This window comes from Durio zibethinus, chromosome 27 (assembly GCF_047325235.1).
Source record: "Durio zibethinus cultivar Kanyao isolate XHJ-2024 chromosome 27, ASM4732523v1, whole genome shotgun sequence".
Classification (NCBI taxonomy): Eukaryota; Viridiplantae; Streptophyta; class Magnoliopsida; order Malvales; family Malvaceae; genus Durio; species Durio zibethinus.
Window position 1 is genome coordinate 14,210,703 of NC_143188.1, and position 16,528 is coordinate 14,227,230.

Sequence of the window (16,528 nt, forward strand, 5' to 3'; positions counted from 1 at the left end):
GTTTACCTTTTAACTTAATCAATATTGAAAAATTAGCTAATACATTGATAATAGAGTATTTTAGATTTCATAAGTGAAATGAGAAGGGTGATACATATTCATTCAAATATATTAAAAAATAAAAGCACTAATTAAAAAAATATGTGTTATTTTTTAATCCCGTTTGTAAAGTTAAAAAAAACTTTATTAACAGTTTATCGAATAATAACTCATAAAATATTATGCTATATCTCATTATTAGTGTTATTAGTGTTTGAATTTAATTTTTTCTAATCAAACTTTTTAAGTTTGGCCTTTGTTTATAAAGTAGTATTAATTAAAATTTTAAAATATTATACATTTTAAATTTTTTATTTTTAAAATATATATTTATGACATATCTAAAACTAAAATTTTTTTATTAAATAAGATTAAACTAGGATAATATTTATGAGACAGAAAAAATATATCATGAATAATTTTGAAAAAATATTTTTAGCTTAAAATTTTTTGTTAATATTGTAAATTATACACAAATAATACATTATATAAAGAAGTTGATATATAAACAGATATCTCTTTAAAAAAATATATAAAAAAACTCTAATCAGGTTTTATATGAAATCATATATATAAATATGAAAAAAAAAGAGATAAATTATTATTTAAAATTTACACCAAAATAAAATATAAATATGAAAAAATAAAAGTGAATTGTTTAAATAATATATTTTTTACAAAAAAGATTTAGTGATGGGAGGCTATCTCATTTTAGTGTTAGAACATGCTTCAAGTCTCAATAATGACTTGCGTTAAATTTATAAATCATTCACCAAGAGATTTTTAATCGAAAATTAAACCTCAATCTTACAAGTGAACAAGGTGGATCCACGGCTTAAGGTAGAGTTTCCATAAACCCTACAAAATTTTGAAAGTAACAAATTTTGAAGGAAAATTTTCTCGTGTATACTTTTTTATCAATAAAATTAATAAATTTGTTAATAGTTCTTTAGTAAACATTGTAAATTCAGAGTGATTTGCAAATTAAAAATTTTATTCTTGGTTGAATGATTATGTAGTTAGATATATGAAAAAAAAAATTTTGATAATATTAACAATGATGCAATTATATTTCTTTTAAGATATGAGATCCCTTCGTTCATATTTATAATAATATAACAATATATTATTTAAATTTTTTATTCATAATTTCTATATATTATAAGTTGATATCTCTAAAAAAAATTCCTAAATCTATTACTACTAGCGAAGTATTTAATCCTTATAACGCAATCAATTTTTCTTGGTTATTTAAATATTATATATTATCTTTATTCAATTAAATAAAAAATGAATTTAAAATGAATTTTGTATAAAATGAAAAGGAAATATGCCAATAAAAATTACATACGATGAAAGGAAAAGAATTATATATATATACATATATATATATATGTTGTCTCTAAATCCAAGAAGAATAAATTTCTCTTTATTTATCCTACAAAGCTACCTTTTTACATAATTTTGTCTTTATACTATCGTATATCGTACAAAGCTACAAAGTTAACAACTTGCTATACAAAGTTTCCGTTTGTAACTTTAAAAAGTAGCATAACGTGGCTTTTTGAGAGAACGGGTGCTAAAAGCGGCTGGCAAAGGTGAGTGCCCTTAGCTGCCTTATAAACAAAATTAAAAAATATATATTATATATTTTCGATGGCTAAACTAATTAAATAGTCAATCAAGTCTACTCTTTTGTATCAAAACCAAAAATTCCACAATCTTATCAAATCATTCAAAAATTATTTCTAGCCATCTCCAATGAATCCTTGGACGGATATTAATTGTAGAAGAACACCGAAACAGCCAGCGTTTGATTACTTTTAAAAAAAAAAAAAGAAATCATTAATCTCAGATGAAAGGGAATAATAAAACAAAAATTATTAATCTCAGAATTGGTGTGTTCAACCATCGTCAAAAGATTATTCTAATCAATCATTACATTTGAAAAGGAGATGGTCTTAGACGTGCATTTGAGACCTTCTATGAGGGGTGAGCAGAAAGTAACGAGATGAAGGAAAAATGAAATAAAAAGAGTTAGAAATTAAAACAAGGATGAGCTGAATGACACAGGCAGATAACTTACAGAGAAAAACACTCCGAAGGCGGAAAGTTTAACAAGTTCTGTTGGAAACTAATTAGGGGTATGCATCCAATGGCAGAGTTACACTATCGTTTATAATTGATCTAGACGTTGAACAAGAAGTAATAGCCCAAGGTTCGATCATCTCATCTATATCAGAATCTTCATCCACACTCTGTTCAATAGCATTAGCTTCTTCTGATGCTCTAATCCTCTCCAGCTCCATTGCAACTTGTTTCATTGTGGGTCTTTTCTTTCCATTAAGATTCAAGCTTCTTTTCGCTAGCTTTGCAACTGCTATAATCTCTTCATCTGGACCATTATTCCTTACCATTGGATCAAGAATGTCAAATAGGGAATTCTCCTTCATTGTAAGCAGAAAAAAGGCTACCAAGCTTCTCACTTCCTCTGCTTGTGTTGAAGAGATGGGTTTTTGTCCTGTTAGCAGTTCAACAAGAACAACTCCAAAACTATATACATCACTTTTCTCTGTAAATTGACTCGACCGAAAAAACTCCGGATCCAAGTATCCGAAAGTTCCTTGTACTTGAGTGGTTATATGAGTTTGCTCAAGTGCACCTGATCTTGAAATTCCGAAATCTGACACTTTTGCTCTGTATTTAATTAAAACTCTTAAACTGACCCAAATCAAAATATTTAAATCAAATATAAAAATAGATCAAAATCGAATCGTCCCATATAAAATTGGGGGTCTAAGCTAATATGCTATTTACTCATGGTAATCTGGTAATGTTATTTGAGAATGAAAGAAAAGTGTATAAATTGAGGATTAGGAAAATATAAGTGAAAATTCATTAAAATAATTTCAAAATAATAAAAACTAAAAAAAAAATTAAATACTAATAAAATGTAACTTCAGAAATGACCACAAACTAATGATGCATGTTTCTCCTGTTACTTGAAAATAAAATGTTTAAGCTTGAATAAAATATAAACAACAGCAAACTCATCTGATCTTTTTTCTTTTTTCTTATCATTATAATTATATTATAAGTTGTTTTTGCAATTAAATTGTATTGAATTAATTAAAGAAAGTTAGAAAAATCAATGAAAACACGTTGAAGAATACTTCTATTTAGATAAGGAATAATCATGTAAAGTGAGTTTCCACATCAACTTTGAGAGAAGAGCAAACATTGACGTCGAAAGTCACATTTCTTTATTATAAAAACTTGTCACATTTCTCTTCCAACAATTTGTTTATCTCTGTGAAAAAAAAAAAAAAAGTAACGAAGACCTTGTTACGTCTAAGTTGGGGGGAAGCCAAAATGTAAGAAAAATTAAGTGTAAAGGCATTGGCCAATTTTAGAGCATCAATTACTCAAGGATATTGCATTTGAAAAAGAAAAAAAAATGACAACCAAGTTTCCGTAAGCCAAATTATAGTAATGTTATAGGATCTTGATATTTGATATTCGTGGAGGTAATAATATTTATTAAAATTTAATTTACTAAAATATTTAAAATAATTTATAACAAAATTTAAAAAATTAGATCAAAATATGTCAAGCTAAGATAGTATATAAACATTATGTACAAGACAAAAAGAAGTAACAAATTAAAACAAATAAAGAGAAGTGAATTTGTGTATTCATGTTGTATTTATTTTATGTTAAATTTATATAAAAATATAAAAATTATAGTATCACAATTCGTGTTGATACATAAAATATAAAACATGTATTTTTTTATTTTTTTAAATCCATATATTATTTTTTTTCAATTTTAAACCATATTATTTTATATTTTTTCATTATTTTTCATATCATATCATTTCAAATATAAAATTATTAGATTTGATGTGTTAATAGCCAATAACATACCTTTAAGCTTATTATTTTTTGATATTTAAAGTTGTTCAATAAAATTAAAAATCTAGGTGTCTTTTCATTAGAGTCTACTAGGGCCATACATTCTCCCAACTTTTGAAAACTTTTTTGACATATTATTTTTCAATAATTTTGAGATTTCTTTACAAATAAATTAATTAGGCTTTTTCAAACTTAAATTTATTGTGTTCAAATATATTATTCTTTAATTTAGATTTACTTATTATAAATAATTTTTAATTTAAAATAAATAAGTTAATTATTATTATATTTTCAGAAAGATGTAGATGTAAGTTTAACATATATATATATATATATATATATATGAGTCTTATAATTATTAAACCAATTAAAAAATATTCAATTGACATCCTTTTCTCTTTTTTTAAATCAAACTTCTTTTTACTATACATTGCATGGTCATTTTTTTGTGAATATGAGCTAAAATAATTAAAATTGTTAGTTTAAGTATCTTTTCATTTTTATTAATTTTAAAATTATCATGTAAAAAATTAGATGATTTTATTCACTCGTATCAAAGTCTCTACTCTATTGTTCTAAAATCTATTTTTATTTAAAAATATTTTTCTAACCTTTTTTACTTTAATACTTAAGCATGCTTATTTCCTTTGAAAATTGCTACGTACCAAAATAATTAATATGACTATAACTTAAGTACCTTTTCATAATTTAAAGGTACCATTTAAAAAATTATAAGGTTTCAATTTATTATATTAAAATCTTTACTCTATTGTTTTAAAATCTATCTTTTATTCAAAAAATATAATTTTTTATGATTTTTTATTTTAATATTTAAAATATTAAATATGATAAGATAATATATTAATAATGTAAAAGATATAATTTTTTTTAATAAAAAATGTTGCTAGTAATTTATATATATATTTATATATCTTTTTGATACAATGATGAGATTCAAATTCTCACTTTACATTTTTTTAAAGTCTTTTTAATTACTTGATTAAGAAGTGGAAGACATATTTTATATATTAACATATTTATAATTATAAATTTTGTTTTTATATTTACATTAAAAAAATTTTTATTATTAACAAATTTAATTTTTTAAAAAATAAAAAATTATTATCGTAAAATATTATTTCAATTCCTCAAAGTTAAACATTAAGATTCATTACTGTTAAACGTTAATATCATGCCGACATCATCATTTGGAAATTCAAAAAGGAGAAGAAGAAAGAGCAATTCTACGAAACTTACAACGATTAATTGTTCAAAAAAAAGACTTGGAATGAACGAGTGGGCAGCTTTATATAATGGAGCATGAGCCTAAATTGAGTACCAAATCCTCTTTCTACTTCAAGATAATTAGAATCCCAATCGAATCAAGCTGCCATTGGCTTCATCCAAAACTCAGTTTCTCAGCAAACATGCCCTGTAAGATGTCCCTTATCCTTTCTATACTTGTCCTACTATTTTCACTTTCACTACTCTTTCCTCCAACTTCAACCGGAAACACACGCTTGGGTAAGTTATAACTACATATATGAAACATTCTTCTTAATTAATTCCCTTTCTCTATTCTGAGTTTGTCAGGTTTTTTTTGCTAAAATTATTAAAAAAATCTTTAAATAAAAATTCAATAGTCATTTATTTTATTACAATCAATTAGATTTTGAATTTTTTACTTTACATCAATTAAATTTTTAAATATCTATTTTTATCTAAATAAATCTTTAAACATTTTTTTCATCAAATTAACCCATCGATTGGATGAAGTTAGTTAATAAATTTTCCTCTAATAAGGACTCAATTGATGAAATTACATATTTGAGGAGTTAATTAATTAAAAAAATAATAAAATTTTGAATGATTATTGAATTTTAGTTTAAAATTTTTTTATTTTTTATTTTTTATTGGATTTATTGTAGGAAAGAAGGTAAATGAAGAGATTCAGAGAAATCTAATAGAAGCAAAACCACCACCCAGATTTCAACATGCAGCAAGTGGTTTCCTCTGTCCTCATCGTATAGATGATAGTGACAAGACAACTGATTGTTGGGCAACCGAGACACGGCCATAATTAATGGTTACAAAAGGCTTACTATATATGTGCCATTGTTCTTCATGTATGCCTTTCTGATTAAGTCTGTACCCTTCATCTTATATACACCAAAGAATGAAGTTGGAAAAATTATCCAAATTTAATATTTTTCGACAAGTAATTAGTTTTAGAATTCGTATTTGATATACTATTTTTAATTCTACAAACATATTAAGAGGCTAACATATATTTTACTTTTTTTAATATAACTTATAAGGTTCATGTACCTTACCACTATATTACCTCCAACTTCAACAAAAAACACACACTTGTTTGTTACTAATAACTATATATGAAAAATCAACGGAAGGTTGGCTTAAATGATAAAAAAATGTACTTTTTTTCTTGTTGCTTAAGTTCAAATCCATTGAGAGATCATGGGAAAGTAATATCCCATAAATTCGTCTGAGTCGACATAAAAAATCTTGTTTGGACTGGTTGAGAGAAAAGATGTACTGGGTAAAGCCCTGAAATCCTCGACTACTTCGGCAACCAAGGGCTATAACTAATTGCTACAAAACAAACCCTTCCTATATGAGTAAGAATTCTCTGAAATTAAGTAGCAGATATATAAGAAATAAAGAGATAAGTGAGAAGATGCTTTAAGGTGGTGTTTGGTATGAGGTTATTACACTAAAAATTATGATGATTTACACATAATAATTAGATCATTATGTTTAATAAACACTGATAATTCTATGTGGCAGTGATTTTGGATTATTAAAAGTAATTAAATCACTGTCTTGAAGAGTGAACTTTAAAAGAATAAGAAATTTTTATCATTGGAATAAAGTAATATATAAAATTAATAATAATTGATATTATCTATTTAATATGTGGATTCAAAAATTTTTTTCTTTTAAAAGTGTAATTATTTTATGTTATAAATTCTTATATTTTCAAACTAACATTCATTATAACAAGTTCAAAAATAATTTTTATGCCTTTTTCTACTTTTTTAATATTTTATATATAATATATATTTTTTATGATTTTAATAGATTAATTTTATTTTTTAATTTAAATGCTTTTAACATAATTTATATTATAAAACCTATCAATAAATATATTTATTAATTTAAGAACTTAATTATTTTTATCATGAAATAGATAAAATATTATTAATATTTTACACATTATTATCTTTAAATAATTTTAAAATCATTAACTTGTATAAATATTACCATATGTAAGTTATTTTTTTATTTTTAAACAAAATAATATTTGATTTTTAGTAATACCAAATATAGTGATTTTTAATTCTTAAAATAAAATAAAGTGATTTCAATTCAAGAGTGATAATATCTTGCTAATAAGATCAACGCAATGATTAAATTGACATGATGATCTTGAAAATGATACCAAATGTTATCTAAATAATTTTGAGCCAATAATATATTTATGATTATCACTGATATCATAATCATAAACTTTTTTAATTATAAATATAAATAATAGCAATTTCAAACTGTTAATCAATTTAATAATATGATAAATACGTTGAATATTTGGCAAAAGAATGAAAGAAAAACGAATTAAATTAAAATAAAAAAGGAAATGAAATGAAATCATAGCAAAAAAACGAGGTACTGGGTCATTTGTCTTACATGCACAAATCAAAATCGGATAGATCTTTACTCGAAGTAGAACATAAACCTAAAAAAATTAAATAAAAAATGACAAACCCCATTCAAAAACCAAAAAAAAAAATGATATCCTGATTTGGATTGAATCCCAATAAAGATATATATATATATTTTATTTGAGACAGTTAGGATTTGAACCTTGATTAATAAAACTAAGAATTTAACACTACATCTACATACCACATAACTGTTGGCCTATATGTTATTTTTACCCTTTTAGTGATTCGAAAAAGTGTCAGTTTTGATGTTTTTTCAATGATAGGAGGTTAGATGATTTTTGAATCTGAGTTCAGGTGCCTTTTTTCACCTTTTTGCCGTTCCCTTTTGCTTTTTGCTTTTAACAGGCTAACTGAAGATCATATAGATTCTATCACAAGAATTTTACAAGCGGTTTGCGAAGCTTTCTTGGCACATGTTACAGATTTTATAAGGGGTATATGATATATATGTACTAGCGAATGACATCACTAACCTACTGGCCTTGAACATCGATTTAAGGATGATCCTCCGTAACTTGAGAATTTTTTACTTCAACTTAAAGGCCATCAGTGAATGCTTGCTCCTGTCAACTTTCTTTGTCCAAAAGTACGAAGCAACTCATAATCCTGCATATTTCAATACATTAGAAGTTCTGATACAAGCACAACAGATAACTTCCATTTTCAACCTCCTATTGTAATTTGTAAGTATGGACTCATTGCCACCTTTACAAATTAGCAAAAATTCATAACGCTACTAAGTGGCAGGCAGATAATAAACATGAAAGCTGTATAAATAGCAAAGAAGGGGAAAAAGAGAGGGCTGATAGATGAGGTAGGAAGACCTGCTGAAGAGTAGATGATCACAGGAGTTCTTCAATTTCCTATCAAACCTGCAAATGGGGATAATCTACATCACTTAACCAGGGGCAATCATTTAAACTTTTGGTGGGAAAGGTATAAATATATAGACATTGCATTTTAGAAAACCAAAAAAGAACTATCATAGCACTATAGAAAATAAAGCATCTGCTTATAGGGGAATAGCATACATGTATCACTAAATTCATTTCATCAGTTGAGTGCAGTGAATTTTTTTACTAGCATTTTTTTACATCTAGTTTTGCAAAATAATATATTTTTATTTTATTAAATTCTTATATAATTTTTATTAACATTTTAAACCATATTATTTTTATATTTTTATATCATATAATTATATTGTGTTTAAAATTATCAAATTTAATTCACTTGCACGACAACATTACTTTGTCAAGTTTACTGGAGTACGTGAATTATATTTTATCACGAATATTCCTGAGCATGTTTTATATATCTATCCAGCTCCCACTATTAAAAACTGAAAAGAGTTATGTTTAAAAAAAAACAGAAAAAATGGATAATCTTTTTAAATGGATTTTTTTAAAAGAAATAAATAGATAAATGCATCCTTGATTTTAAATATTTTATAATAATTTTATTTGATATTTTATTCAATTTATCTAGTTAAATTAATGTCTTTGACTTATGAAATCAACAATTTTTTATTATAAAAAATAATAAAATAATTTTTTAAAAAATAATATATATTTTTTGAAGAGTAGAGATTTTCATTGATGAGAAACTGAAATACAAAACAATAACAATAATTGCAAACAACTAGTTGCATATCCTGTCAAAAGAAAATTACAACTGAAGAGACTAAACCAACATCTAATTATACCATTCTATAAGGTGTTGGGATCTATTCACTCTTAATTTGACAATGCTATCCGCAACATCATTTGCCTCCCTTGGTATGTGATGGATTTGCCAACTTCTTAGTTGTTTCTTCAAGGTTTCCAAATATAATGTGTGCTTTCTGAACCTCCAAGGAGTAGATTGGGGTGATTTGATCCAAGTGACCGCATGTGAGAAATCACTTTTAATTGCCAATATATGCGTATTTGCCCAAAGGAAAATTATGTAAAGAATAAATGCCTCCTTTATCGCCATCAATTCAGCCTCCTTTGTATTCGGTATTCCTACGGATTTAGAAATTTTCTCTTTCACAGCCCCAAATTCATCCCTAAGTACTCCACCTATGCCCGCATCTCCGTCGATCCATCCACATTAAATTTCAGAGATCCAGACATAGGTTTCAATCATATAATTTTGTTTTTGTTTAACTTGCATGGGAATAGAGTTTCTAGGGGTTTAACAAAATTATAATTTTATTTTTTATTTTTTTTCTTTGTAATTCAAAAAAATATTGATGTAACGAATCAAGTAATATTAATTCAGTAAAATAAATTGGCTAAATTATCAAATAAAATTATCATAGAATATTTAAAATTATGGACTTTTTTTCTCCTTTTTTTTTCTACACAACCTCAGTCATTAAGATCAAGAGGAGTAAAAATAACTTTTTTTTTATAATTTAAAACTTGTCATTTCCTTTAATGTAATAATTTATTCCTATAGCACCAATTAATAAAAATTTGTAATAGACCGGAGCTTTTTCTAATTCTCCCTAAAATATAATTCAGCTACCCCACCAAACTTTAAAAAGTAATGTCACCGAAGCATGAATTACACTGCTAGTATTGCAATCAGTCTCATCAAACTTTGTGAACAAGTAGAAATGCATTTACCAATTTCAGAGCAGCCAATTACAAATGATTTGCAACCAAACCTATAAAAGGAAATTAATATCATACTTATCTTTTTTTTTTCTTTTTTCGAGTGAACATATTAATCTCTCAACTGTTAAGCTGACTAGCTAGCAACCAATTAGGCTTATAAATTTTAAAATAAAAAATAAATTTTTAAATTAGAAATATTCAATAATTTAATAAAGTTAATTGTGACAACTATTTATAAATAGTTTATTTTGTTTAAGTAGATATTAAGTAGATATCAAAGATAATAACTTAAAATGCAGCCGAAGAAGAACAAGATTAAAGATTCTTTCTTCATTTCAATTAAAAAAGTTACCATTACAAATTGTTTAAATTTCATAAATAAACTTTAACTTTTAATGAAAAAAAAGCCTTAATTCAATATTATTTACATAGCTTTTCTTTTTTCACTTCTCAATGAAATTCTAATTATAACATACAAGAAATTAATTAACAACACTTCTAACCTTTAAAGTTATGGTTGACCTTGCAAATCTTAACCATAATTATGGTGAATTACTAATAATTAATGAAATGAAAAGAAAAAGTAAATATCAATCAATCAAAATTATAAATAATATTTTTGAGAGAAAATTTTTAATTTCTTATAAAAATAATTCTAAATTAATAAATGACTTTTAATTAACTTGTTTTTTTCCGTGTGATTTAGTGATTTTTTTGTAAATTTTATGTGATGCAAAAATTCAAATTAAACCCAAAATGAACCGAATGCTAAAAGAAAAGTCTCGAGTTCATGGTTTATGTGTCAAAAACAAGACAATGACAAAGAAAAGTCTCAATTTCAACTCAAGGAGTAATTGTCATAAACCAAGTTTCTCGTTTACATAATCATCAAGTGAGAGAAAATTTAAAAACATAAACATTGTATCATGGATTGTTGACAGTGGATTTGTTTTTGGTTTTATCCCTTTTTTGTTATATTGGATGATTTTCACGTATATTTTGTCTTTTTTATTTTTTTCATGATTTTTTTTACATAGATATCTGCTCGAGAGTCAAAAAATTTTGTAAATACTAAGATTCGAATTTTAAATCTGTTGAATGTCAACTCTTGAGATAATTACATGAATCAATTGAATTAAATTTTGATTTTTTTTTATTCCTTGCAGCAGTATCTATTGATTTGCATTTTGTTTAATTGATTGGTTTGGATTTATTATATTATTATTGTTGGTGTTATTGTTATTGTTGTTGTTGTTGTTGAATGGTTTTTGCGTATATCTTTTGGTCTTTATTTATGTTTTTTATGACTAATGTGAGAATTCGTATTTAGAATTGGGTTTGTAAGTGAGAGATGTATGGTTTCACATTTAATTGTTTGATTGGTGGTGATCCGTAAACTCATATTTAAATAATATTTTATAACATACATTTAATAATCTTTTGTTCATATCTTATGTGTAGAAAAAAAAACACGAATTAGAAAAAGGAAGAAAATTGTCATTGACCAAGTTTCTCTATAAATGTGTATAATAGAAATAATACTTCATTTGCCTTAAATTATTACACTTTTCTTAATGTAGTATCTAAATAAAAGAATTTCTAATAAGATACCTAAACAAAAAATATTGTTATTAAATTAAGATATTAAATAATAATTTGATTAATATGATACATAGATATAAATATAAATATAAAATAAATAAACAATTAAAAATATAATTTAATATATATTAAAAGTAAGACAAAATATTATAAATCTGTCTTTGACTCGAGTTTGATTTTTAAAGAAAAACCTCGATTAGATCTCAAATAAAAAACATGTCCATCAAATTTAGAAGAATCGAAACTCATTTAAATAAATATTTGAAAAAATATATTTATATATATGTACACCCGGTACAAGATAGAACATTCTAAATTCACCTTTAATCAGATTTCGATTAAAAAAAAAAGAAAAACCTTGAATTTATCTAGAATTTCTCAAAATATGGACATATTAGATAGGGGACAATCAAAATCTATGAAAAATGAATTGTTTTGTCATCTTTACTTTTATTAAATTTTTTTCTTGCAAAATATATCTAAAAAAAATCAAAAACATAAAAAAAGGAAATACTAAGAAAAAGAAAAAAGAAAGAAAGGAAAATCGAATAGGAATGACTTGCAGATTTATTAAATAAAGGTATTAACTAATAATTTTATTAATATAATACATATATATAATAATAAAATAAATAATTATATTTATATTTATACATGCTTGAATGGGATAAAATATTTTAAACTCACATCTGATCTAATGTTGATTTTTGAAAAAAATCTTGATACAATCTAAAAAACAATGCTACTATTGGATTCAGACGAATTGAAACCAATTGAATATAGGCCTCGCACATTAAAAAAATGAAAAAATATATAATTTTAATCAATAATATCAATTGGGTTCATCATTTTAAATTATTTAAAAAAATGGTAAAGTGTTTAAATTTAAAAAAAGAAGAAAGAAAATCCCTTGGAGTGCACATAACACCCTTAGAACATTTGTAACTATGGAAAATTTAAAATATAAACCAAGAAATGACAAAAAAAAAAGAAAGCACAAGAGGACACGTAGATTTTTTAAATTAAAATATTAAATATTAATTTTATTAATACAATACATATATTTAATTAAATAAATAATAAAACATATATTTATATCATGTATTTCCAAAAAAGCAAAAAAAAAAGCCCAACAAAAAGAAACAAAATTCAAATCTTAATATAACAATCACACCTCCATATTTTTTAAAAAAAAATATCAAAATAAAAAATATGTTTTTATTCAAAAATATCAAATGGGTTTCCAATAAAGTTTAAAAATTTTATTAAGTATTAAAAAAAGGAAAAAAATAGAAAAAGAAAATAGACAAAAATTTTTGTAAAAAAGAAAGCAAATGACTTGATTGTGACATACCCTCGATATCAAGTAAGTTAAAAAAAATTCAAAATCTTATTCATTAAATATAAAAAAATTTTAAAAAAAATTTTGTATCATATTATCATACCGTATTTAAAATTAATAAATCTAATTAAAAATAATAAAATTTAATATCAATATCCCTATCATATTCTAATTTTGCCAAAAACATGTGCATATCCATATGGAGATTGATTGAGATGCTTTTTTCCTTAAACATTCTTACCCCATGTTTGGTTGGATGGAAATGAAATTTCATTCCAACTATTTTCCTTATGCTTTTTTTTTATTCTATCATTTAGTTATTGTTTTAGCAAAGAATAGTAATTCCATAGAATATCAATTTCTTATAAAAAGAGTAATGGCAATTCTTTACTCTTTCCTAAGAATTACAATTCCTACCATGTCGGGAATTGAGATAATATTTATTAGATAATTTTATCTTTATATATTTAATTAATTTGAACTTTATCATTTTAACATTTAATTATTTTTAATTATTATGATTAACAAATATTATTTTATTGTAATTGTTTAAATAATATTAATTATAATATTTAATTTGACGATTAATTAAATTACTTTAATATAATTAAGTAGTATTCAGGATTAAAATATTATTAAGTTAATATTTAATATTGAAATAATATTAAAATAATATACTATGTTAAAATCTTATTAAATTAAATATTTAACATTAAAAATAATATTAAAATATTATGAAAATAATATAATAGTAAAATATTTCAACTTAATTTTTAATATTAAAATACTATTAAAATATAATTAAAATAATAATTACAATAGTAAATATTAAAATATTGATAAATATATTTAAAATTATTCAATATTAAAATAAAATAAAATAAATATTTAATATGAAAATAATATTCTGATAATATAATAGATTAAAATATTTTGAAATTAATATTTAATAATAAAAATATTAGTAAGATAATATGAAAATATTAAAAGAATCTTATATGAATTTTTATTTTGATTAAATAATAAAATAATATTAAATTAGTATTTAATAGTATTAAATCTTATTAAAATAATATAATAAAATATTATAAAATTAAAGTTTAATATAAAATATTATAGAAATATTATAAAAATAATATACTATATTATGATATTATTAAATTCAATATTTAAGATGAAAAATATTATGAAAATAATATAATATATTAAATTATTATAAACTAATATTAAATATTAACATAATATGAAATATAATAATTAAATATAAAAATATTATTAAATTAAAATTTTATATTAGTAAATATTAAAATATTATTAAATGAACATTTAATATTAGCATACTATGCAAATAATATTAAATATTTAAATATTATTATATTAAAATTTTATATCATTAAATAATATTTAATATTGTTAAATTAACATTTAATATTATGGAATTAATATTATTTAAAATTTAAAATTTAATATTATTAATTTAATATTAATATTTAATTTTTATATTCAATTATTATGAATTTTATTTATTTTTACTAATTTATAATTTTATGATAAATTATAATGCGAAAATGATCTTTTGAGTTTATTCCTTTAATATTCTTTGAATAAACCAAACATATTAATATTAATTATTTCTCTATTTTATTGTAACGAATCAAATTTAATAATACATATTTGATGCTATTATTTTTATTTTTAATTTTCACAAAATATTAATTCCATTTCCTCTGTATTACGGTAACCAAATGTGCAGTTAGTGCTTTAGTGGGATCAAATGTAGAAAGCTGGGGCGCAAAAGCCAAGATATTTCTTTGAACCTTTTGAGTATACGCCGGGCTATATCTATTTGACATATGCAGCCAGCAAATTCGTCATCGAAGATGGGAAAAATTAAGAGAGAATGGGCGTTTACTTCATCCTGCTACTATGGCTTATTCAAGCAGCTACATCGCAAGAAGTAAACGAGTTTGGTTGTGTAGAAAAATTTGGGCATGTCGTTATTCCATCCCCATTTGGAATAAGAACTGGCTGCTATAAAAATTCCTGGTTTAGAGTAACTTGCAACAAGACCTTTCAAATCGTATTTGATGGGATTCCAATCCAGCGTTGCAGGAACATGCGCCGTATCAATGCTTATGTCGTGGGGAATTCGATACCTGGACCTGATGAGTTAAACACGGGGAATTCGATGTCTGGATCCGATGAGTTAAACATGGAAGGGTAAAAAATGAGAGCAGATGTGCATCTCCTGCTGCTTTCTTGCTTGCCAGAATCAATGATCTCTGTCGTGGTTGCAGTATAGGATTTCAGATTTTCAGGAATTATGGCATAGCAGCCTCCTAATTTAGAAGTCAGGTCGCCACATCTTTGTTGTAGACAGCCTGCGATGGGATCAGTTTGAATATTACGAGAAACAGTGGCCAAATTACCGCATCCTACTGACCCGAATATGTTGAATCTACTTGAGAAGAAAAATGGACTGCCTTTTGGGTTGACAGTAGCAGGAGCAGTGGTGCCATTGTTTGCTTTTTTGCCGCAATTGAGATAAGTTACCGGATTGTTGACGGTGACAGGACCGTCTGACCAACGCGCACTGACTAGCTCCAGATTGATGCGACTGATGAAAGGTTTTCGCCGATTACCGGTTTCGTGGCAAATTACTCTAAACCACGAATTTTCATAGCAACCAGTTTTTATTCCAAATGGATTTCGATTAATAATACCCCCACAGGTTTCATTACAACCAGACTCGTCTGCTCCTTACGATGTTGCTGCTTGAATAAGCCATGGTAGCAGGATGAAGTAAAACACCAACTAAACGCCCATTCTCTCTTAATGTCACCCACCTTTGATTGTTAATTTCTTTCTATCAGGGAAATCAATGAAGATTTAGCTGGGTGCATGTAAGTATAGGCCGGGCGTGAACTCAAAGTTTCAAAGAAATTTCTTAGCTCTTGCACTCCAGTTTTCTACATTTGTCCCCCACCAACGCACTAACCATGTTTAGTGATAAAAAAAAAAAAAACTCTATTAATCATAAAACCTTTGACATTGGTGCACAGATGTTTTGGCAAAATCGAATTATAATACAAATATAGATATTAAAATTTTATGATATATGAACTTCAAATTTAATTAATTGATTTATACAATTATTTTTAAAAAATAATATCTAATAAATCTAAATTCAAATTTCACCATTTATAACTCCTCTTATTATCAAACTACATATTTCTTTATACTAAAAAATTTATAATTTCTTTCCATTGTGATCTTAACAT

General features: G+C 24.4%; 2 pseudogenes; both read right to left on the minus strand.

Moving 5' to 3' along the window:
- Positions 1-2,177: 2,177 nt before the first annotated feature.
- Positions 2,178-3,093, minus strand: LOC149510991 (wall-associated receptor kinase-like 1 pseudogene; annotated as a pseudogene).
- A 5,153-nt stretch (positions 3,094-8,246) lies between these two features.
- On the minus strand, positions 8,247-16,073 carry LOC149510992 (uncharacterized; annotated as a pseudogene).
- Between the last annotated feature and the right edge of the window lie 455 nt (positions 16,074-16,528).